This window comes from Ornithorhynchus anatinus, chromosome 14, assembly GCF_004115215.2.
Source record: "Ornithorhynchus anatinus isolate Pmale09 chromosome 14, mOrnAna1.pri.v4, whole genome shotgun sequence".
NCBI classification, from domain to species: domain Eukaryota; kingdom Metazoa; phylum Chordata; class Mammalia; order Monotremata; family Ornithorhynchidae; genus Ornithorhynchus; species Ornithorhynchus anatinus.
The window spans coordinates 51,023,122-51,046,311 of record NC_041741.1 but is presented as its reverse complement, the minus strand read 5'-3'; the positions used below and the strand labels follow the sequence as shown (position 1 = coordinate 51,046,311).

Here is a 23,190-nt window from a genome sequence, read left to right as displayed (position 1 = left end):
GACGGGGGGCGATGAGGGAGACGCCCCCCGCCCCCCCCCCCCACCGGACTGGATTGACGGGGGGACGGACGGCGGGGGCGCATGCGCGGCCGGTCCTGCGGCCGGGGCTGGGGGCGTCCTCCAAGTCGTCCTGTGGGAGACGCAATCCCCTCTTTGGGATCCCTCGCACGCTCGGAACCACCCCCCCCCCCTCCGCCTTGACAAGCAGGGGGGTGTCCGGAGCCCGCGCTGGGGAGTGGGTTCGAATCCAGCCGGGCTCGGGCATAGAGCCCGCGCTGGGCAGTCCCAGGTCATGGGTTCGAATTCCCGGCTCGGCTGGGGGATTTGGGGGCCAGTCACTTCAGCGACCTCGTCTGGAAAATGGGGGTTCAGAATCATGATGGTGTTGGTGTTGGTTTAAGCGCTTACGAGGCGCAGAGCACTGTGCTGAGCGCTGGGACTGAGACAGGGTCATCAGCTGGTCCCACGTGAGGCGCCCAGTCTTCATCCCCATTTTGCAGATGAGGGAACGGAGGCCCAGAGAAGTGAAGTGACTTGCCCACAGTCACCCAGCTGACAGGTGGTAGAGTCGGGATTCGAACCCATCACCTCTGACTCCCTAGCCCGGGCTCTTTCCACTGAGCCACGCCGCTTTTCCTTGGGAGCCCCACGTGGGACAATCTGATCGCCTTGTATCTCCCCCAGCGCTTAGAACAGTGCTTGGCACATAGTAAGCGCTTAACAAATACCATTATTATTATTACTGTTAATCCCCACCCCAGCCACTCATTCATTCATTCAGTAGTATTTATTGAGCGCTTACTATGTGCAGAGCACTGGACTAAGCGCTTGAGATGGACAATTCGGCAACAGATACAGTCCCTGCCCCATGACGGGCTCGCAGTCCTCTGCGGGGTGACCTTGGGCAAGTCACATCACTTCTCTGGGCCGCCGTGACCTCAGCATTGGGGCTGGAGAAGCAGCGAGGCTCCGCGGCAAGACTCCGGGCCAGGGTGGTGGGTTCTAATAATAATGTTGGGATTCGTTAAGCGCTTACTATGTGCACAGCACTGTTCTAAGCGCTGGGGGGGATACAAGGTGATCAGGTTGACCCTCATGGGGCTCACAGGCTTCATCCCCATTTTACAGATGATGGAACTGAGGCCCAGAGACGTTAAGTGACTTGTCCGAAGTCCCACAGCTGACAAGTGGCAGAGGTGGGAGTAGAACCCATGACCTCGGACTCCCAAGCCCGGCCTCTTTCCACTGAACCGCGCTGCTTCTCTGTCCCAGCTGGGTGGCTTGGGGCAAGTCATTTCACTTCTCCGGGCCTCAGTGACCTCATCTGGAAAATGGAAAATGGGGATGAAGACTGTGAGCCTCACGTGGGACAACCTGATCACCTTGTAACCTCCCCAGCGCTTCGCACATAGTAAGCGCTTAACAAGTGCCACCATTATTATTAATTTATCATTATTGAAATGGGAGTGAAGACTGTGAGCCCCACGTGGGACAATGTGATGACCCCGTATCTATCCCAGTACTTAGAACAGTGCTGGGCACATAGTAAGCGCTTGACAAATACCATTATTATTACTGCCTGGGCGAGCCTCAGCCCTGGCTCTCAAAGGATCGGGCCCCCGCCCCCCCCCCCCCTTTTTCTTTTATGGCATTTGCTAAGCACTTACTATGTGCCAGGGACTGTACTAAGTGCTGGGGTAGATACAGGCTAATGGAGTTGGTCACACGTGGGGCTCACTGTCTTCATCCCCATTTGACAGAGGAGTGAACTGAGGCCCAATGAAGTGACTTGTCCAAGGTCGCACAGGAGATAAGCGGAGGAGGCAGGATTAGAACCCAGGTCCTTCTGACTCCCAAGCCTGGGGTCTACCCACTAGGGAACCCTGCTTCCTCCTCTCCATCACCCCTGCACCCTTCCCCCCCGCCCCACTCGAGGCTTGGGTGGGATTGAGATGTTTTATTATTATTACGTTATTTGTTTTTAAGAGCTGACTATGTGCCAGGCACTGTCCTAAGCGTTGGCTGAAAGTTGTTCCCAAGATGCCTCCTGCTCCACTGTGTATAGGAGACAGAAAAAGCAGGAAAGGAAAAGATGGGGTTTCCCCTCTCCCCAAATAGCCAGAGTCATAAACTATTCCTTTCCCCTTCATCCCCTTCCATCCCCAGGATCTGGGAAGTGGAGGACTCAACGGGGTCCCCGCTTCGGATTTCCCTTTCCTCATGCAGAACTTCTCCCACCCCCCACCTTTCCTGGGGTTCATCCCCCCCTCTGATTCAGAGTTAGACCGGTCACCCCGTAAGTTTGGTTGTAGGAATTCTCCTGTGTCCTGGGGATGTCGGGCACAGTGGCGCAGAATTTTAAGGCCCTCAGAAGTGAGATTGGGATTTTAGCAGCTCTGCAAAGGAAAGCGTGAAGAGACAGGATATTTGGGAGGAGGGGAAATAACCGTGCAGGAATATCTGGCTATGCTGGGAACAACTTTTAAATGTTCATTTATGGATGTTCGAGCTCCTTGGAGAAGAGGCAGAAGAATCATTACATTTTGGTTTCGCTGGGTGTTGTCTCTAGGCGATGCACACAGGGTACGACCCAGTTATCAGGTTGACGGTTCTGTGATAGTCAAGTCGAGTTGGCAGCTGCGAAGGGGCAGCACACTTAACACCACATGAGAAGCAAGCCCCAGTGTAGCTAGCTCACAAATATTTTGCTAACTGATGCCCAATTTTCCATCTGTCACTCTGAGATTAAATGGTCACAGGACTTCTAAGGACAGGACGGACTGATTCGGCTTGTATTTTCACCTAGAATTTGAGGGGGGCCTGTCAGTGCCCTCCTGGCATGGTTTTTTCCTCCTCTAGAGAGGTATATGTACCCCTTTAGCTTTCCTTTCAGGGTCTGAGAATGAGCCTGTGGGACTGGTTCGGATTTGGATGTTGCGATGTATTCCCCGGTTACATGTTTCTGTGGTTCTGAAGGGCGGACTCTCTGCCGATATAATTGCTCGGTGTATAAAATCATTTTGTTCTTGGCCAGGCCGGAGGCAGAGCCGGTGCCCGTGTAAAGGCAGGGGTGTCTAGCTGGTGGAATTGTGAAGTCAGAGCCATCTCCCGGTCACCTCCGGCCCTCCCTTTTCTCGTTTTACCCGATGCCCGGTGCGGGGTGATTAGAGGGTACGGGTTCACGTGGTGGGGCTCAGAAAGACCCTCTGCTTTGACCTTCCAGCCTCCGAGCTGCTCTGGCAAAGGAGACTACCTGTAAGCAGGGAGGTGCCTTCACACTGTGTTACATCGTACTCTCCCAAGCGTTTATTCCAGTGCTCTGCATACAATAAACGCCCATAAATCCGATTCATTGATTGATTAGAAGGGGAGGAAGAGAGCAGCCTGGTGCTCAAGGAAGACCCTGGTCTCCTCCCAATGAGGAGGGGAAAAAACCCAGGCTGATTAGGGGGTCATCCAGTATGTAATTAACAAATCCAGCAGCTAGAGGCCGAGAGGTATCCTGATAAGACATCAAACAGGCAAAAACAAACAGAGTACACATCAGCAGAGGCAAAGAGCATCTGACTGGTAATTTTGTTTGGTAAACAGAAGAAAAAGTTTGCTGACCCCTGGTCCGGGTTGTAGTTGGCAAACCAGGAAATCCACTCCCTGGAGCTCTTGGAAAGGTGTGCATCCTGGAGACTCTGACCGAATGAGTCGAAGAGGCCGGTTGGAATTCCAGGGTGCTGTCATGATCAGCGGAAGAAGGTCGAGGTGACTTTTGCCTTTCAAGGTTGTGTCAGGGTTGGGGGTATTCCAGAGAATGTAGTGCAATCTTTTCCTCCTTTACCGTACTGCCAAGACCATGTTAAAGGTTCTCGGGCTCCCTGGGGACGAACAGTGTGAAGCAGGAGTCCAGAACCAAGGAGTTGCGTTCCCAGGTAAATACTTAGCCGGATGATGAATGGGTTTGGGGACAAAGCCTGACCGGGTGTAGAGACCGTTCCTTAGTTTCGGGTCTAGGCCATTTTGAGCCACGAACACCCCCTGTTTTGTACATCGTCATTTCTCGGGGGATACTTGCGGCTTAGCAGACGGAAGGCAATCTGAAATCTGAAATGGTTCTAAGATTTGCTCACCTTTCTCTGTGAAAATTTGGGATTAGCCTTAACCTCGGTTCGTGGTTCTTGTCTTGTTGGATCAGTGTGTTCTCAGGTAATTCAATCCAAAGCATTTTATACGGAAACTTGAGTATATTTTAACCTATGAATAATAATAGTAATGGTATACACCTCCAGGCCTCTTGAATTACAAAAGGGCAACGTGAATCTTCTCATCTGTAAGGCCCTTGAGGGCAGAGATTGTCTGTTCCTACTCTGGTATGGGACTTTTCCAAGCGCTTAATGTGGTGCTCAGCACATAGTAAGCGCTCAGTAAATATCACTGATGGATTGACTGATTGATTGCTAAATTGGTCCGGGACCATGTGGGGGAAGATTCAAAACTGGAGGCATCTATCTGGCCCGAGGACTGATGTTCTTGAGGTAGCCTGAGTTCCATTAAGATGACTGTGAGCCTGTTGTGGGCAGGGATTATCTCTCTTTCCTGCTGAATTGTACTTTCCAAGCGCTTAGTACAGTGCTCTGTACACAGTAAATGCAGAATAAATAAGATTGAATGAATGTTGTTTCCCCGAGGCTTATCTAATGACACTGGTTTACTTCGCACCTTCCCAGCAGCTCAGAAAAGGTCAGTTTCGTTTTCCCCAAAGATACAGGAGGTCTGCTTGAATTCGCTAACATTTCAAAGGAAGAATTAATTGAGCAGAGAAAGATGTTTTCCCCTTCTTTCCAGGGAGAAGAAAAGGGGTTTTTTTAGTTTTTATGAGTGGTATTTGTTCAGCGCTTACTATGTGCCAGGCACTGTAATAATAATAATAATAATGTTGGTATTTGTTAAGCGCTTACTATGTGCCAAGCACTGTTCTAAGCGCTGGGGGAAATACAGGGCAATCAGGTTGTCCCACGTAGGGCTCACAATCTTCATCCCCATTTTACTGATGAGAGATAACTGAGGCCCAGAGAAGTGAAGTGACTTGCCCAAGGTCACACAGCTGACAGGTGGCAGAGCTAGGTTTAGAACCCATGACCTCTGACTCCCAAGCCCGGGCTCTTTCCACCAAGCCACGCTGTTTCCCACTGTACTAAGTGCTGGGGTGATGTCTGTAGAGTACAAAGTCCAAGCCCATCTCACATGCCAATATCTGTTCGAAAAGGTTAAAAACAAATCCCAAATGGAATTCTCCAGTCATTTTTGAGGGAACCGCTGGCCGCCTCCACTCAGAAAACTCCTTCCCCGGATAAGATGGTGGGATGAAATAGGGAACAAATGAGCCAAGACTAGGGCAAGGTTTAATTTCAGGCTTGAGGGTGAAGCTGGGTTTAGGCTATTAAGAAATAATAAGAGAAATCTAGGGTATCCACCTAGTTGGCTCGGGACTCCTCCACGAACCAGACGAGGAGGAGAGTTCTTCCCTCAGTCTTTCCCACCCAGGAGGGAGATAGGTGCTGAGGCCCTTTGAACCCTTGGGCAGGAGGGTTGGATCCACCCAGCATTGTAAATTGCTCATCTTTTGGAGGTGAATTCATTTTCTAAGCCTGCAGAGAACCCAGCTACTCTAAATGATTACCCAGCAGCCGGAAAGAGTTAGTGCATTTTGGTGGGCGAGCACTTTATTCCCCCCTGGGTCAGCCCTGCTAGGAAAATTTTTGTTATTCGAGCCAGGAATATGCTCCATTGGAGAAGCATTAGAAAAACGAATAGAGGAGAAGTCGGATTTGTAATCTTAAAAGGAAATTGCAGGGAAAAAAGATCACTTGTCCTTCCGCACAGCTCTGATTAGATCAGTTAAACAATCAGTGGTATTTATTGAGCACTGACTATGCTGAGCATTGTACTAAGTGCTTGGGAGAGTACGATATAACAGAGTGGGTAAAAATGTTCCCTGTCCACAATGAGCTTAGGTTAGATCTGTGTTTCCACTTTGCTAATAAAAAAATAATTTCACCTTGGTCATATAATGTGGAAACCAACAGGCCCTGCAGTTTCTGTTAAGTCTTTTTTCATGCCTAGGTTCAAGCATTACTGCTTTTCTGTAATAATTCTTTATACAAAACTCTCTCTTAAATGTTGCTCCAAAGTGCTACTCCTGGGAGATTTTTTTTTCCACTCAGCTAGTAATGCTCCATGTCTTACAAAATCAAATAGATGTTGAAAGCAAAGAGGTGTAATACTTGTGAAACTTATTAATTTGCAAGTCTTTCTTAGTTTTTCCAGTGCCGTTTAAAGCATGGGAAGAAACCCCGGTCCAACCTAATGGCCTCTCCCGCACCGAGGTCGGAAATAAAGCTCATGGGAAATGACGCTCGGACCCCTATTAAGGGCACAAACAATGGCAAAGTGAGCGTAGATTCGATTGGCCGTCGCCAAATTAAAGAAGATCCAAGCATGCTGGAAATATTAACCACGTGAGAGGGCTTGTTCAAGTGAACTTGGGAATGAGCTTTCATTCCGAACACTGAGTCAAGGGCCAAGCTTCTCGCAACCACTCGTAACCGAAGAAGCCTGAAGTTTTGAGATAATCACTTGGGAGTGACAAGTGTGCCAAGATGGGAGGGATACCACTTATTCGCAGGAGAGATAGGACGATGATTAGAACCTCTCCGTGGGCTGGTGGAGAACTCTGTAGATCTGTTTTTTGTGGTGGGTGTGCGTGTGTGTATGCACGTGTGCGTGTTTGTGAGCACGTGCCCACGCACACAAAGGTCTTACTTCCTCCGAAGGGTTTGTAAGTGAGGAATTCTCCAAGTGACACCATTTAGTGACAGCTCAGACTACAGTTGATCTTAGTCACTTGAAATGACTAAGTGTTTTCCCCTAAGTGCTTCCTAAGCTATATCCGTGTATTCTCCAGCATGTGGTTATTACTATTAGTCTCATCATTATGGTGTTTGTTAAACGCTTACTCTCTGTCAAGCACTGTTCTAAGTGCTGGGGTAGATACCAGTCGAACAGGTTGGATGCAGTCCCTGTCCCTCCTGGGGCTCCGAGTCTAAGTCACTTGAGGAAACGGAAGCACAGAAAAGTGAAGCGACTTGCCCGAGATCACACAGCAGGCAAGTGGGGAGCTGGGATTAGAATCCAAGCCCTCTGTCTCCCAGGCCCGTGCTTATTCCATGAGGCTACTTTCGAGCCCTCTCTTTTTTTTTTCTCTCTTAAGAATGAAAAAGTGGCATTCAATACTTCCCATCCTTCAAGACAGTCTCCCAAGAACTCTCACAAGCCCCATTTCTCCAGAGAAGAAACAGAACTCACCATCGAGGATATCAATCCTGAGGTCTGGTTCCATTTTGGATTTTAAAAGTCCTGCTTCATAGCTCGACCCCTATTTGGGTTGAGGGCGCAGGTGGATCCAGTGAAGGGATCACCCACTCAAGCGGTCGAGGAGTTTGGCGTTCCACCTTGGGATTTGGGTCCTGTCCCTAAACTCTACGGCGCGGAACCAACTTCCCGAAGCCTCAGTTTCTCCCCCCGAACTGGGGAGATATTGTTGCTTGGTAGTGGAGGCGACTCGGATGTACGCCTCTGGTAGTGGGATCAACCAGGGTAGTGGACCGATGAGGGATAAGGACATGGCAAAATCGGATCTCTGATCGACTCTTTCCTTAAGTTTGTCCAGATTCTCTCAGGTAATGGTTGAAATTCCCCCAGGAGCCTTGGTGGGAGCAAACAGGCCAGTCTTTTTGTGTGATCGAAACAGCCTTGGACATTAGCATCTGTTTACTGGGAGAAGGGATTTTGGCCAGAGCAGCAGGGCTGTGCCCGATTCACTTGGAATCTTACCGCTGGAAATAGGCAAAAGGGACTTTGGCATAACGTCTCCTGTGAAGGACAAGGTCTTTCAACAGACAGCTCTTCCACTAATCTGAAATTAGGAAATCAAAGTGCCTTACGTGAAGAAGAGGCATTCCATCTGGGGGCAGCCGAGGGGTCGGGGAGGGGGGAGAAAAGAAAGGATAGAAGGGGCCTTCACTTGGTCTTACGAGACCAAACGAGCCCAGGGGACGAAACCCTGGGGCCTCGGCGGAGAAGACAAGGTTCTGGAAGGGAGGCCGGGAAGGTCTGTTCTAAAAGGTCTCAGACCTTGCGAGAAGGGAGGCCAGGAGGGAAGGAGAGGCGACCCTGAGGGGGCGAGAGGCCGTTCGGGATTGGAAACGCAGTGTTCCCTGGGAGGGGAGATGGGAGCAAACAAGATAACCTGCCTTAAAGTTCAGCTCTGGCAGAAGATGGCCAAAGAATGTGGGGGTCGGCCTGGCGGGGAGTTTTTGTCCAGAGCTAAAACAGAGCAAGGGAAGCGGTCATGAAGGAATCCGGGTCCAAACTTAAGCCCGTCATTTAGGGAGAGGCAAGAGGAGGGAGGGTGCCTCGTGATCAATCAGTCAATCCATCATTCGTATTTATTGAGCTCCTACTGTGTGCAGAGCACTTTGCCAAGCACTTGCAGAGTACAGTATTACAGAGTTGGGAGAGAGGTTCCCTGCCCACAATGAACTTAGAGTCTAGAGGGAGACCTGCTGGGAGTTATTATTAATGTTATGATATTTAAGTATTTACTATGTGTCAAGCACTGTTCTAAGTGCTGAGGTAGATTCTAGTTAATCGGGTTGAACACAGTCCCTGTCCCACACAGAGGCTCACGGTCTCAAGTAGGAGGGAGTTGGACTTAATCCCCATTTTACAGTTGAGGAAACTGAGGTACAGAAAAGCCCAAGGTGACCCAGCAAGCGATTGGCAGAGCCAGGATTAGAACCCAGGTCCTCTGATGCCCAGGTCTGGGCTTTTTCCACTAGGCCTCGCTGCTTCTGGACAGTGACTCGAAGGGAAAGGGGTTGGGGGTGGAATAAATGACCACAGCCACAAAATAGAGGTCAGTGGAGCCAGAAGGAAAGGTGTCCGCACACCTGGCCATGGGCGGTGGGAGATGTGGGGTGGTGGCTGGGGGTGGTTTTAGTGATGATCTGAAGACCACCCATCCCCTCCCCTTCAAGGACCAGAGGAGGCAACAATCATTTTGGAGTTTGAGAGATTTCCCTTTTCAACATGCTTTTCTTTCCTGCCCTTCCAAAGCGGTCCAGCCGTGCAGAGTATGTTCTCCAGGGAGGTCAGAGCACAAAAAAAGAACTTCAGTAGTTCTAAATGGATCTCTGGGTAGTTTTTTTGTTTTGTTTTGAGTTTTTTTTAAACAGCAAACAAAAACCTGGAGCTGGTTCTTCATTATCTTTCCTCAGACCTTTCCTAGCTGTCTGCCTTTGGTCAGAAGTCCTAAACAATGAGTGAATATTTAACCACTTTCATCAAGGACAGCCAATAATCTTTTATCCCTTAGTAGAGCCTGAGATTAGAGGTCCAGTGGCAAGAATCCTGAAGAATTACAACAGTGCCTCAGGGAGTGTAAAAAAGAAAATCATAATTAAGGGAACACCATGCTTCTGTTACGAATTCCAAACCTGACCCCCCCCCCCATGTCATGTGTTTTCAATAGACAGAGGAAATGGTGATCCCAACCCCTGTGGGCAAGGAATGTGTCGTGTTATGTTGGACTCTCTCAAGTGCTTAGAACAGTGCTCTGCACACAGCGCTCAATAAATACAATTGATTGATCCATCAAACATTCATTATGCCCTCTCTGGTCCTGCTTTGGGAAATTGAAACCGTCAAAGAAACGAGCAAATTCATTTGCTAGTTCTCCACATCACAGAACAGCGTGCCCATTTTTTCAAGCTGTCTCCCCTCCAGGAGCAGGGCATGGAAGACAGCGAGCCCACGTGCAAAGGTGGCGAGCCCTCTCCCCGGCTCTGAAGAAATCACGATTTTGGCAGGTTCGAAGAATTCACACCGAATTCCACTCGACCCATCTGGCTGAGTAGAACTGAAGTCTTTCCAGAGCCTTTACACTGAGCCCCGGGGCGAATAAACGTATGTTCAACAGCAATAATAAGCATTGTGTTGGACTCTCTACTAAGCACCGGCTTAGATACAAGATAATCGGGTTGGACCCAGTCCCTGTCCCATATAGGGGTCCCGGACTCAATCCCCAATTTCCAGGTGAGGGAACTGAGGCACAGAGAAATCAAGTGACTTGTCCAAGGTCACACAGCAGACATGTGGCAGAGTCAGGATTAGAACCCAGGGCTGCTCAGAAGTCAGTTACCAGGCGTGCTTTTGCCAAAGCAATAATAATAATTGTGATATTTCTAAAGTACTTATGTGCCCAGCACTGTTCTAAGCACTGAGGTAGATACAAGATAATCAGGTTGCCCCAAGTGGGACTCACAGTCTTAATCCCCTTTTTACAAATGAGGTAGCTGAGGCACAGAGAAGTTAAGTGGGTTGCCCAAGGTCACACAGCAGATCAATGGCAGAGCCGGGATTAGAACCCACATCCTCTGACTCCCAAGCCTGTGCATTTTCCACTAAGCCACATTGCTGCTGGGCACCGCTGTGCGGCACAACAAGATGCACAGCCAGCTCTTTATCGCGGCAGCCCCGACCAGGCCCAAGCTAGCCCAGGAGCTTGCGGCAGGGATGCTGGGCCACCTTTGGCGTGCCGTCATCTCCACACCGAAATCCTTCTCCCGGCCAGCCCCGGGGCCACCGATGGCCCAAGATGCTCGCCTGCGTTGTTAGACACGTGACCCGCCAACACCACACCAGCGGTTTTTCTCTCATTTGTCTCCAACCAATCCACGGTATTTATTGAGCACTTTCTGCATGCCTAACATTGTACTTAAGTGCTCTTTTGTGGGTGAACTGTGTGTATGTGTGCATTCGTGTGTGTGCCTAAGAAGCGGCATGTTGTAGTGGATAGAGCATGGGCCTGGGAATCAGGAGGGCATGAGTTCTATTTCCGGCTCCACCGCTTGTCTGCTGTGTGACCTTGGGCAAGTCACTTGACTTTTCTGGGCCTCAGTTGCCTCATCTGGGAAATGGGGATTGAGATTGGGAGCTCCATGTGGGACAGGGACTGTGTCCAACCCGATTTGGTTGTATCTACCCCAGCTCTTAGTACAGTGCCTGGCACATAGTAAGTGCTTAACAAATGTCACAATTATTATTATTATTAGTCTGTTCAGAGACATGTAAAGCATTCAGTTAGTGAAGAAGGACACAAGAAGTAATAACGAGCTATTCCCCGTTAGAATCACGGAGCTCAGAAAGAGCGACTCCAGGGCCAGATTCAGGTAGTTGGGGCCGTCACCACCTTAGGGCAACGCTCCAACACGCTTGACGCCATGTCCATTCTGGCGGCACCCCGAACCTGGAGCATCCCTGGGGCACGCCCCATCACCCCACTTTTCTCCAGCCTCCTCCCTGGTCCCCTTTCGCTGAGGGAGGCTGGCATTTTTCCATCAGCCCTGGCAGCCCCACCACCGACAAGACACCCCGAGGCTTCCGGCCTCCATCATTCCCCACCCGTAACTGGCCTCCAGCCCCTAAGTGATGTGGTTTGACAAAGGGCAAAGAGATCGATCCTTTTTATTGAACGCTTCAGCTCTTCCATGTCAACGCGGGAAGTCAGCAAAGCCTCTGGTCAAAGAGCTTTCCTGATGGAGGATAAAGTGTGTTTGTTTTATGGGACTCGTTAAGCGCTTATTATGCATCAAACGCTGTTCTAAGCACTAGGGTAGGTACAGATCAGGTCGCACACAGTCCCGGTTCCGTATGGGGCTCACAGCCTTAAGTAGGAGGGAGAACAGATATCAAATCCCCATTTTACTTTTGAGAAAACTGAGGCACAGAGAAATTAAGTGACATGCCCAGGGTCACTCAGCAGGCAATTGGCAGAGTGATTGGCAGAGCCGGAATTAGAATCCAGGTCCTCCGACTCCCAGGCCCGTGCTCTTTCCATTAGGCCACTCTGCTTCTCTTCAGAACTTGCCTCCCCGAGGTGTCAGGACCAACTTTTAGTCACCATTGGTCACTGGAGAATGAGAGAGACGTGCGGGAGAGGGCTGAGGGTTAGCTAGCCCAACCATGTCAGGTAGAGAGATTTTCCATTTCCATTAAGTTAGAGCCAACTCCTGATTCCTGAGAGGGCCCCACCCTTTCCTTGACTCTTGACTACTCATAACCAGAGTCATCCCTCCGCTTTCAGCAGGGTGAAAAAATTATTTCACAAATCATAGAAACGAAAACTTTAAAGAAATGTGCCCAGGTTGTGAGGGATTAGGCCACGGACTAAAGGCAGATGGGACCAACCTGGGAAAGCTCTGTGGAGGAGACCTGGTGCTAGGTGCAGTTTAAAGGAGTGGTGGGATCATGGGGTAAGAAGCCCCATATGAAGCTCTCAGCGGGGTTAAAACAGCTCCACGAAGGATGTCCTCTGCCTTCGAGGAGCTGACACTCTCCAGGGGGAGGAAGAGGAGGCAGGGTTGGTGGCATGACAGAAGACTGTCCCGAATTGGGAGGCGGGGGGTGAGGCAGTCCATCCAAAGGCAGAGGGGGAAACACGAGAAAATGCAGAGGGGAAAACACGAGCAACTGGGGGAAGGTCGAGGGTGAAAATGGCAGCTCGGTCCAAGGGGGAGGCAAGAGCCATTGAGCTTCTGAGCCACGGACTGGTGGCCTCAGAAAGCACAGAGGAAGGCAGATGGGAGGCGACGGAGGCCGAGGCCTGGAGTCACCCCTCTGCCCCATGCCGCCCAACCCCCGGGCTTATGTCCATATCCTTATATTTGGTCACCTCCCCTACCTGTAATTTACTTTCTGCCCTTCTTCCCCCCCACTAGATTATCAGCTCCACGAAGTCAGGGATCACATCTGCTTACTCTCTTGTGCTCTCGCAAGCGCCTAGAACTGGGTTCTGCACAGAGCGAGCGCTCAGTCAGAACCATTGATTGACTGATCATGGCCAGAAGGAGCTTGCTGCAGGCTTCCAACTGAGGGGATGGTTGTGGGGATGGAGAGGAATTGGAAGACTCAAGAAATATTACCAAGACCCGTTGTTCTTCCAAAATATCCAGGCCTCTTTTTCCCCCCATCCTTTTGGAGAGCGGAGCTGTATTTTCTGAGGAGGAACAGTCTCTGCTGTTTCCTTTCTGAGGTACAGTACGGTGGCGCGGTGGAGAGGTGGCCCGTAATGAGCGCACCGTTAGATACCCTCAGAAAAAGCTCCCGCCTCTGGTTATGCTGCCACGGCAGCTCTGAGCCAGGATATGAACGATGCCCGTACCCTCCCTGACGCGCCGGGCTGGGGCACAGGTGGGGTAGTCGGGGCCGCTCTCTGTGGGGCATCTCTCAGGGGCATTGTGAGGGTAAAACTGGGAGGATTCCAAATGGTGTTGAGGGGTGAGGAGCCAGGAACCGCTTCTGCTGGACTGTAGGGACCTGGGAGCTCTGCGTGGGGGAGGATGAGGAGGATGATTAGAAGAGAGAGGAGGAGAAGGAGGAAGAGGAGTTGGTGGCCTGTGTTCTCTTACTCTCTGGTCCCTTGTCTTTACGAGAAGCAGAGTAGCTTAGTGGAAAGAGCCCGGGCTTGGGAATCAGAGGTCGTGAGTTCTAATCCCGGCTCCACCACTTATCAGCCGTGTGACTTTGGGCAAGTCACTTAACTTCTCTGGGCCTCACTACCTCATCTGTAAAATGGGGATTATGACTGTGAGCCCCACGTGGAACACCCTGATTACCCTGTATCTACCCCAGCGCTTAGAACAGTGCTCGGCACATAGTAAGCGCTTAAATACCAACATCATTATTAACTTCTCTGGGCCTCAGTTACTTCATCTGTAAAACGGGGATTATGACTGAGCCCCACATGGGGCACCTTGATTACCGTGTATCTACCCCAGCGCTTAGAACAGTTAGCGTTTAACAAATACCACCATTATTATTATTGTTTACGCCCAACAGAACATCTCGGAGAGGGCCTGGGGGGGGGGGGGGGGAGGGAGTGAGGCTGAAGCCTTGGAACAGCCGGGAGAACTTCTTCAGCCACTTGGAGTTAGGGGGCCACTAGGGAGGAGGGTGCTTGGCGGGACCACCTCTGTCCCGGGCCCACCACCAGGGTGACGTCCACTGCAGAGGCAGCGGTGTAGCGGCACTCATTCCCAGGGACAAGAAGGAGATGTCCACTGCCCCTCCCTGCACCTCTGCTTCCTCCACTCTTCTCCCGCCGTCCCTCATCCAAAACACCCTCCGCCCCAAGCCAGGCCCCACCAGCTTCCATCGTTGGTGCTGGGGGACGAAATTCCTGGAAAGGATCCATAAAATCTCCCTCTCCCGCCGCCATCAGTGAGAGAAGCTGGGCTGGGCGGCCACCTTCCCCAGGAGGTCCCTCGGGGCCACGAACCGCAGTGCCCCGAGGCGTCGCCTCACCTCACCCACCCCTGCTCTTTGGAGCCCTCCGGCCCTGCCCTGGGTGGTCCAGTGGTGGGAGTGGAAATGGAACCTGAGGCTCGGGCCCCCGGTGAAAGACCCAGGGGTCGCCGTGCTGCTTGCTTCCTTTTCCTGCTCATCAACAGATCACTTTCCTAGGACTCTCTACGGGGAGATGACAAGTTATCGATGATCAAACTGTTATAGTTAGCCAGCTGTCTATTAACAACCCCCAAAGAGTCCATCGCGTTGTGTCCGTGGCCTAGTGGAAAGATTCTGGGTTTGGGAGTCAAAGGCCGAGGTTTGTGATCCTGGCTCCGCCATTCGTCTGCTGTAGGACCTTGGACAAGTGACTTCTCTATGCTTCAGTTCCCTCCTCCGCAAAGTGGGGACTCAATACCTGTTCCCACTTCGACTTGACTGTGAGTCCCATGTGGGACCTGATGATCTTGTATCTATCCCAGCTCTTGGTACAGTGCTTGGCACACAGTAAGCACTTAACAAATGCCACAGTTATTATCATTATTACACCGCCACCTCGGTTTCACTGTGTGTCTTGTCGAGTCTTCCTATGAGAAGCAGCATGTTGTAATGGATAAAGCATGGGTCTGGGAGTCAGAAGGTCATGGGTTTTAATCCTGGCCCTGCCACTTGTCTGCTGTGTGACCTTGGGCAAGTCACTTCACTTATCTGGGCCTTAGTTACCTCATCTGTAAAATGGGGATTGAGACCATGAGTCCCATGTGGGCAAGGAATGGATCTGCCCTATTGCTATATTGTCCTCTTCCACGTGCTTATTACAGTGCTATGCACAAGGTAAAGCACTCAATAACTTCAGCTGACTGACTCTTTCTCTCTGCTTATCTGCCTAGCCCCCTCTCCTGTTGCTTCTAGCCCCTGCCCTGCGGCCCTCTTCCACCAATTCCTCCCAATCTCCCCAGTCACTCGACAGATGCCCCCTACCCCGCCCTACTTTCTTGTACCCTAACTTCAGGGCTGCAGATTTCATCTCCGGTCAGTCGATCAGTGAATGGTATTTATCGAGCGCTACCTGTGTGCAGTACTTTGTACTAAGCGCTCATGAGAGTCTAATACAGTAGAGTCAGTAGATTCGATCCGTGACCTCATGGAGCTTCCAGTCAAGAGGGTGATTTATCGAATGGGTACCGCTGGGGTTCTACAATAATCTGGGGGGGGTATCCAATAGACGTGTGCCCTCTCATCCTCCCGTCCCACCCCTTCGGGCACACCTGGTTCCGGAAAGGCTCCTGGGTAGCTCAGGGCCTCCTCTAGACTGGAACCTTGTTGTGGGCAGGGAATGTGTCAGTTGTATCTTGATAGTCTCCTCTCCCCAGCGCTTAGCACAGTGCTCTGCACACAGTAAGCATTCAATAAATACGATTTGATTGATGGATCGATGGCAGGGCTCCACCTCCCCAGGTCAGGAAGCCAACCCCTTTCCTTCAACAGGGGCAGGCAGGGGCAGGCCCAGCGCCGATTCACCGTGCGAGACTCCTTACTCCGTACCCCGGAGCGAGGGAGACCTGGTTCGGAAAACTAGCCGAGCCAGATGGGTCACCCCTTTTTAAGACCAGTCTCGTGATCAAATGACTAACGATAAGATAACCCAAATAACGAGTCCACAATGAAAACCTCTCTGTGAGAACGGGAGGTGGCATTCAGCCCCAGCGAAGCCAACCGCACCCGCTCTGCCGACGCCCCCAAGATCAACACCACCAGGCGAGAGGGTCAACAGAGTGTCCGGTGCCCAAGCTCAGCCCAGGTGGGACCCACCTCGGGCTCCAGGGGCAAGACCAGAGAGCCCCTGGCTCTCCCAGGTCCCCCAGGGTCGGCCCTAGACTCGGGGGAGTCAGCCGATCGTATTTATTCAGCGCTCACTATGCGCAGAGCGCCTTAGAAGCATTTGGGAGAGTCCAATACAGCAGTATTAGCAGACACGTTCCCTGCCCGTAACAAGCTCCCGGTTCTAGAGGGAACCTCAGCCTGGAACAGGGAACCTCAATAGTCCTCTCCCGAGTGGCCCCGGGCTCTGACCCAATATCCCGGGGTAGAGTCGGGGGGCCGGCCTGTGGAGCACTGTCAGGCCACCCGGAGCCGAGCTCGGAGTGGAACCCCTCCCAGCCCGCCTCAGGTGCTCCCCCAAACCGCCAAATTACTGAGATTGACTTTTTGTGGTCACAAGTCGAAGGGCAAACAGTAGCGAAGGAGCCCTATTGAGGGAAGGAGAGCAGCACTTGACAAGCCCTGGATGGCCCAAAAAGCAATTACAGCGCTTTAGGGAAGCTGGGGACGGGAATGGAAAATGGAGGGAGAGACTTCAGGGAATGGAAATGAAATGGCCATTGGTTTCTCCGGTGATCAGAAACGGTTTTCCCGTGTGAGGTGACCCTCGGGCCTTGTGCTGAGGCCAGGGTATTTTTGAAGGTTTTATTGACTCTAGAAAATAGCTGTGGTGGGTTAAGCTTTGCAAACGGCACCTAGACAGATTTGTAAAAATTAAAGGCTAATGGGATAAATGCTCCCTCCCCGCCCCTCCGCCACTTAAAACAGTGCTTGGCACGTAGTAAGCGCTTAACAAATACCATCATTATTATTCTAAGCCATATTTTATTTCTAAGTAATCTGTCAAGTGCTGATTATGTGCCAGGCACTGTACAAATCACTGGGGTAGATGCAAGATCATGAAGTCGGGGCACAGTCCCTGTCCCACGTGGGGCTCACGGTGTCAATCCCCATTTTACAGATGAGGTCACTGTGGCCCAGAGAAGCGAAGTGACTTGCCCAAGGTCACACAGCAGACAAGTGGCGGAGCTGGGATTAGAACCCATGACCTTCTGACTGCCAGGCTTGTACTCTATCCACTACATCATGCTGCTTCTTAGGTAACACCCTTGAATCTCACAGGACTACTTTGCATAGTCAGGATGCTGAAGGTTATTCCAAAATCTCTATCTCTGTTGAACAGGGACCTGTGCCCTGAGCCTCAGTTTGAACAGGATCAGGAATAAAAAGCAGCGTGGCCTAGTGGATAGAGCACTGTCCTGGGTTCTAGTCCCGGGTCCACCGTTGGTCAGCTGTGTGACCTTGGGCAGATTGCTTCGCTTCTCTGGGCCTCAGTGACCTCATCTGTAAAATGGGGAATAAGACTGTGAGCCCCATGTGAGACATGGCCTGTGTCCAATCTGATTTTACTTAGATCTACCCCAGCGCTCAGAGCAGTGCCGGGCACATAGTGAGTGCTTAACAAATTCCATTTAAAAAAGAATAAAGAATATCAAAATGTCCATGGTGCCCAGTGTGCCCTCCCAATATGATGTCACTTCTTTCAGAAAAAGTCTTCAGCCCAGATCACATAAGATCTTTCCCTCTAACAGCCCAAATGGTGCTGGGGATTTGTGCCCAGAAGAGGATGTGTGCCAGCATAAGCCAGTGCTAATGCCACCCACTCATTGGCATCCTCTTTTTGTCCTGTGGCGGGGGCCGTAGGGTGACAGGCCGGTATCTGACCAATTCTCTTTCAAGTAGTTGGGCACAAACCTCTCATGAAGCCAGCTGAGACAGAAAAGACCTGACCCAGCTTCCCCGTTGGAAAATCATCAGGCCCTTTGGTTGTGTTTTGAACGGGGAGCAGGCAGAGCCGCCTAGAACACTGAGCTTCGTTTCATATGACACAAGAACCTCCGCTGTCTAGGGGACGGCAACAGATTCATCTCTGAGAGCGGGCTTAGAGCAAGAGGTCGTGTTTGGGCACGCTTCCTCCAAGGCGTGTTGACATCTGCTCCCTGCTTTAAATATGTTCCCCGGGCAGAAGGTTGGCAGAGGAGCCGCGGAGGGTAATTTCTGTTTTCGTAAAGCTTCGGCGCTTTGACACGGGATCCAGCTCGGAGGCGCCGGCTCCGTGGAGTGGGTGATTGGGGGGGTGGGAGAGGGAGGGCGTTATGGGGGTGATGACCCCACATACATAGGTTTAGGTCCCGGCCTCATCTGATCCTCACTCAACACAAGGCCAGAGAGACTCCCCAAGGTGTTTTCCGCTCCAGCTTGGGTCCAGCATCTTCTAGCCGGTTCCCAGGGAAAGGAGCAGCAGCTAGAGCCCCGGGGTTGGGAGTCAAAGGCACCTGGGTCCCAGTCTCGGCTCTGCCAGTTGCTTGCTTTGTGACATTGGACAAGACACTTCACTTCTCTGGGCCTCAGTTTCCTCAGCTGTGAAATAGGGAAATACCTGTTCTCTTTCCTACTTAGACTGTGAGCCCCATGCAGGACAGGGACTTTGTTCGACCTAATTAACTTGTATCTCCCCCAGCATTTAGAACAGCGTTTGGCATGTCGTAAGTGCCTAACAAAGACCATAAAAAGTTAAATAAAGGACAGCCTGATTTTTCCCCTTCCTAAACTGTTGGTCTTCGCTTGGGAATCGTGATTTCATATCGGCTTTAAACCCACTCTCCCGTGTGTTTTTCATTCTTTTGAGGAGTTTTGATCTCTTAATCTTGGTACGTATTACGCACTTCCTAAGTTCTTAGGCACAGTGCTGAGGACTGAGGTAGTTTGTTGTTGGTTTTTACGGTATTTGTTAAGCACTTACTGTGAGCCAGGCAGTGTACTAAGCGCCGGGGTACGGCCAACTTAGTTTGGATACAGTCCATGTCCCGCATGGGGCTCTCGGTCTTAATCCCCGTTTTCCAGATGAGGTGAGTAAGCTCAGAGAAATGAAGTGATTTACCCAAAGTCACACAGCAAACATGTGGCGGAGGCGGGATTAGGACCCAAGTCTGCTGACTTCAGGCCCGGGTTCTTCCCGGGTTCTTTCCACTGGCCTCCGCGGCTTCTCACGGATCATGGGAAATAGGCTTTCCGACTAATATCCAGGGCTACCTTTTGGCCCAGGCCTGTCTTTCATTCATTCAGTCGTATTTATTGAGTGCTTAACCATGCGCAGAGAACCGTACTAAGCCCTTGACACTGTACTCGGCGCTCGTCCTTGCTCCTTGAGAGCGCCAAAACAGCTGTCGCTGAGACTGCTGGGCGGTGTCCCTCCTGGAAACCTCGGATGGGAATCCCTTTAGTTGCCATTTCCTGGAGGAGCCCGAAAAATCTGTTAATTTCCTTTGGCTGGATTGAGATTCCTCTCTCCCACTCTTCCTCAGTCGGGAGCCTCCAGAATGACTGAAATCCGGGCGGTGGAGGCGTTGCTTGGGGGCGCGGGGTCTTTGAAGCAGCGATGGCCCACCGCCTAGTGACCCCGCGTGGGGTTAGGGGTTCCGGGAGGCCTCGAGGAGGCCTCGAGGAGGCCAGGGCTCCCTGCCTCCTTGGGAACCTGTTTTGCAACACAACTTCAGGACGGGGCATGTGCCGGGAGTGTTTTCAAAGAGCTGTTTACCCAACGGAAGGAAGGAAGGAATGAATCCCCTGTCTCAGAGCGACTCATAACTCATCAGGGCCAAAGGCGGCCGTCCCCCGTTTTCCGCTTAGCCATACGGCCGCTCACGCGAGAAGCCGGACTGTTCAGCACGTGGGAAGTATTTATCGAGCTGCCGCCCTTCCTTACCCGACGGTGGTGACTCTCCATCAGCGTGTACGGGGAGCCGCGAAAATGGGAAATGGTTACAGCACGTCTGCTGCGTGACCGTGGGCAAGTCACTTCACTTCTTTGGGCCTCAGTTTCCTCATGTGTCAAATGGGGATTAAGACTGTGAGCCCCATGTGGGGCGGGGACTGTGTCCAACCCGATTTGCTTGTATCTACCGCAGCGCATAATACACGCCTGGCGCATAGTTAGCGCTTAACCAATACCACAAATATTATTATTATTATAACCAGGAAGCTTTTCAAATGGGACATGGGCCAAGCCTTTAAAAGATAGCCCTGGACATTTTTTTTTTAACGTGGGTTCCCCATTTTTCTCCTGGCAGAACCCTATAACACAATGTTGTTTACTGGCGATTATGCAACCTTGATAAGTCATCACTACTCGGCTGTCGCGGATGAAACGCACGGTGGAACTAAGTACTGAAAAACCCATAGAAGGGCCCACGCTTTTCTGACTTTGCTTTCTGGATGTCGGAGCGATGGCGTGCCGGAGATCTTACGGAATGTTCAAAGTCGGGTTACTTAGAATGTCCCTTGCGGGACAGGGATTGGGTCCGACCTAATTATCTTGTATCTACCCCAGCGCTTAGTACAGTGCTTGACCCGGAGTAAGCGCTTAAGAAATGCCATAGAAAACATGAACGTTTCAAAGTATGACTGACTTGTGTTTTAACGTGGGCTTGGGCAGGGAATGAGTTCTCTCCTCCCCTTCGAGTTGTGAGTCAACTAGATTTGTTGAAGGGAAAGATCTCTGGTACCTGTGCCACGACCCCGAGGACGTGAGTTCTGATCCCTGCTCTGCCGCTTGCCCGCTGTGTGACCTGGGGCAATTCGCTTCACTTCTCTGTGCCTGAGCTACCTCATCTGTAAAATGGGGACTTAATACCTCTTCTGCTACTGAGACTGTGAGCCCCACTTAGAATGTGCAGAGCGCTGTACCAAGCACTTGGGAGCGTACAGTACAGCAGAATTAGCAGACAAGTTCTCTGCCCGTAACGAGCTTACAGTCTAGAGGGAGATCAGGCATTACTAAGAGTAAAAAATTTATATAATTTAAATAGATATACATGATTGCTGTGGGGTTGTGGGTGGGGTGAATATCAAATGTTCAAAGGCCACAGATCGAAGTGCATAGGTGATGCAGAAGGGAGAGGGAGCCGGGAAAGATAGGGCTTCATCGGGGAAGGCCTCTCGGAGACGATGTGACCTTAATAATGCTAATTATTAAACATTAGCCCAAGTAAAGTTCTTCATTTTTAAATGCTCTTTTAATCACTCCCATTGATCATGCTCAGTTCAGTGCTGGGCACGTAGTAAATGCTCAGTGTGAGCCCACTGAGGGGTAGGGATTGTCTCTATTTGTTATGGAATTGTACTTTCCAAGCGCTTAGTACAGTGTTCTGCACAGAGTAAGTGCTCAATAAATACGAATGAATGAATGAAATACCATCGACGACGATGACGTATCCCCATTTCTGTGAATCTACCCTTCCCCCCTTAGACCGTGAGCCCCGTCTCTGAACTGATTACTCTGTAGCCATCGTAGCGCTTAGCACCGTGCTTGACCCCAGTAAACCCTTCCTAAAGACCATCTTCAGTCAATCGATTGCGGCATCCCCGAGTCTGTTGCCGGCAAGATCCGTAGCCAGAGTACTGTTGGATCAGCTGCTGAAGAATGTTTTTTTGTTGTTGTTATGGTATCTGTTAAGCGCTTACAACGTGCCAGGCACCGTACTAAGCGCTGGGGTAGAGACAAGCTAATCAGGTTGGAAGCAGTCCACATCCCACATGGGACTCACAGCCTTAATTCCCATTTTACAGATGAGGGAACTGAGGCCCAGAGAAGTGGAGTGATTTGCCCAACGCCCTCTACGAGACAGGTGGTGGAGCCCGCATTAGAACCCAGGTCCTTCTGACTCCCAGGCCCCGGCTCTAACCACTAGGCCCCACTAGCCCAGTGGTCCCGGGATCAAAGCATGGCATCGCCAGAGCCCAGCGTGGCCCAGAGGTAAACAAACTGGGGTGACCCCGTGCCCCCCCAACCCAATCACCCACCCAGGTCGGTGCAGAATTCCCCCCCACCCCAGACCTGGAGCAAATGTGGGCCTTTAGCCTCGGGGCAAGATTTCCCCTCCCTGCCTCCTCCAGGGCCCTTTGACCTCGAGGGCAGGGGACACGGCAATAAAAGCTCGGGGGAGAGGGTGGGGTGGGGGTGAGAGAGGACTCTCGTGAGGGGCAAACTGACCCTGGCTTTCTGATGACCGTCCTGGCTCTCTGACGACCTCCCGGGCAGATAAAACGTCTGTGTAGATTGCAAGACCAGGCGGGCTTTCCGGGGGTCCCGGGCATAGTAGGGGGGTGACAGAATCCCAGAATGTGGCCAGGGACTTCAGCTGGAACGTAACTTGGCCATCGCTGCCTCCTCCAAAATGACGGACAAGAAGGAACTAAGACCTCCGGGACCACCCGGCGAGGCCTGGCCTCGTGACTAGAGCCCGGACCTGGGGTCAGAGGGTCCTGGGTTCTAATCCACTGTGGGCAAGTCACTGAACTTCTCTGTGCCTCAGTTACCTCATCTGTAAAATGGGAATTAACCGTGAGCCTCACGTGGGACAATCCGATTACCCTACATCTACCCCAGTGCTTAGAACAGTGCTCTGCACGTAGTAAGCGCTTAACAAATACCAACATTATTATTATTATTATTAATCCCGGCTCCGCCACTTGTCTGTTGAGAGACCTCGGGCAAGTAGTCACTGTGAACCTGGGAGGCAGGACCTGGGTTCTAATTCCAACACTTCACTTCTCCCTACCCCAGTTCCCTCATCGGTCATCTGTTAGGGAAGCAGCGTGGCGTAGTGGATAGAGCAGGGCCTAGGAGTCAGTAGGTCATGGGTTCTAATTCCGGCTCAGCCACTTGTCTGCTGTGGGACCTCGGGCAAGTCACTTCACTTCTCTGGGCCTCAGTACTTCATCTGTAAAAAGGTGATTGAGCTTGTGAGCCTCACGTGGGAAAGGGACCGCGTCCAACCCAATTTGCTTCAATCCACCCTAGTGCTTAGTACAGTGCCGGGCACATAGTAAGCAATTAAATACCCTTATCATTATTATTATTAATAATAAATTGGGATTAAGGTTGTGAACCCCATGTGGCACAGGGACTAC

General features: G+C 51.3%; 1 protein-coding gene across 4 annotated transcripts in view; it reads left to right on the top strand.

Moving 5' to 3' along the window:
• PPARA (peroxisome proliferator activated receptor alpha) overlaps nucleotides 1-23,190 on the top strand; it is a 58,651-nt gene that overhangs the window by 160 nt on the left and 35,301 nt on the right. Inside the window, exon 1 of one of the 4 annotated variants that reach the window (XM_029078650.2) lies at nucleotides 3,591-3,750. The exons of 1 other annotated variant lie outside the window; for it this stretch is intronic. The gene's annotated coding sequence lies outside the window, so the exon portion shown is untranslated. Of the gene's footprint in view, nucleotides 1-3,590; nucleotides 3,924-23,190 lie in introns of those variants that run through there. 2 more of the 4 variants (XM_029078649.2, XM_029078648.2) reach the window with 2 other exon arrangements.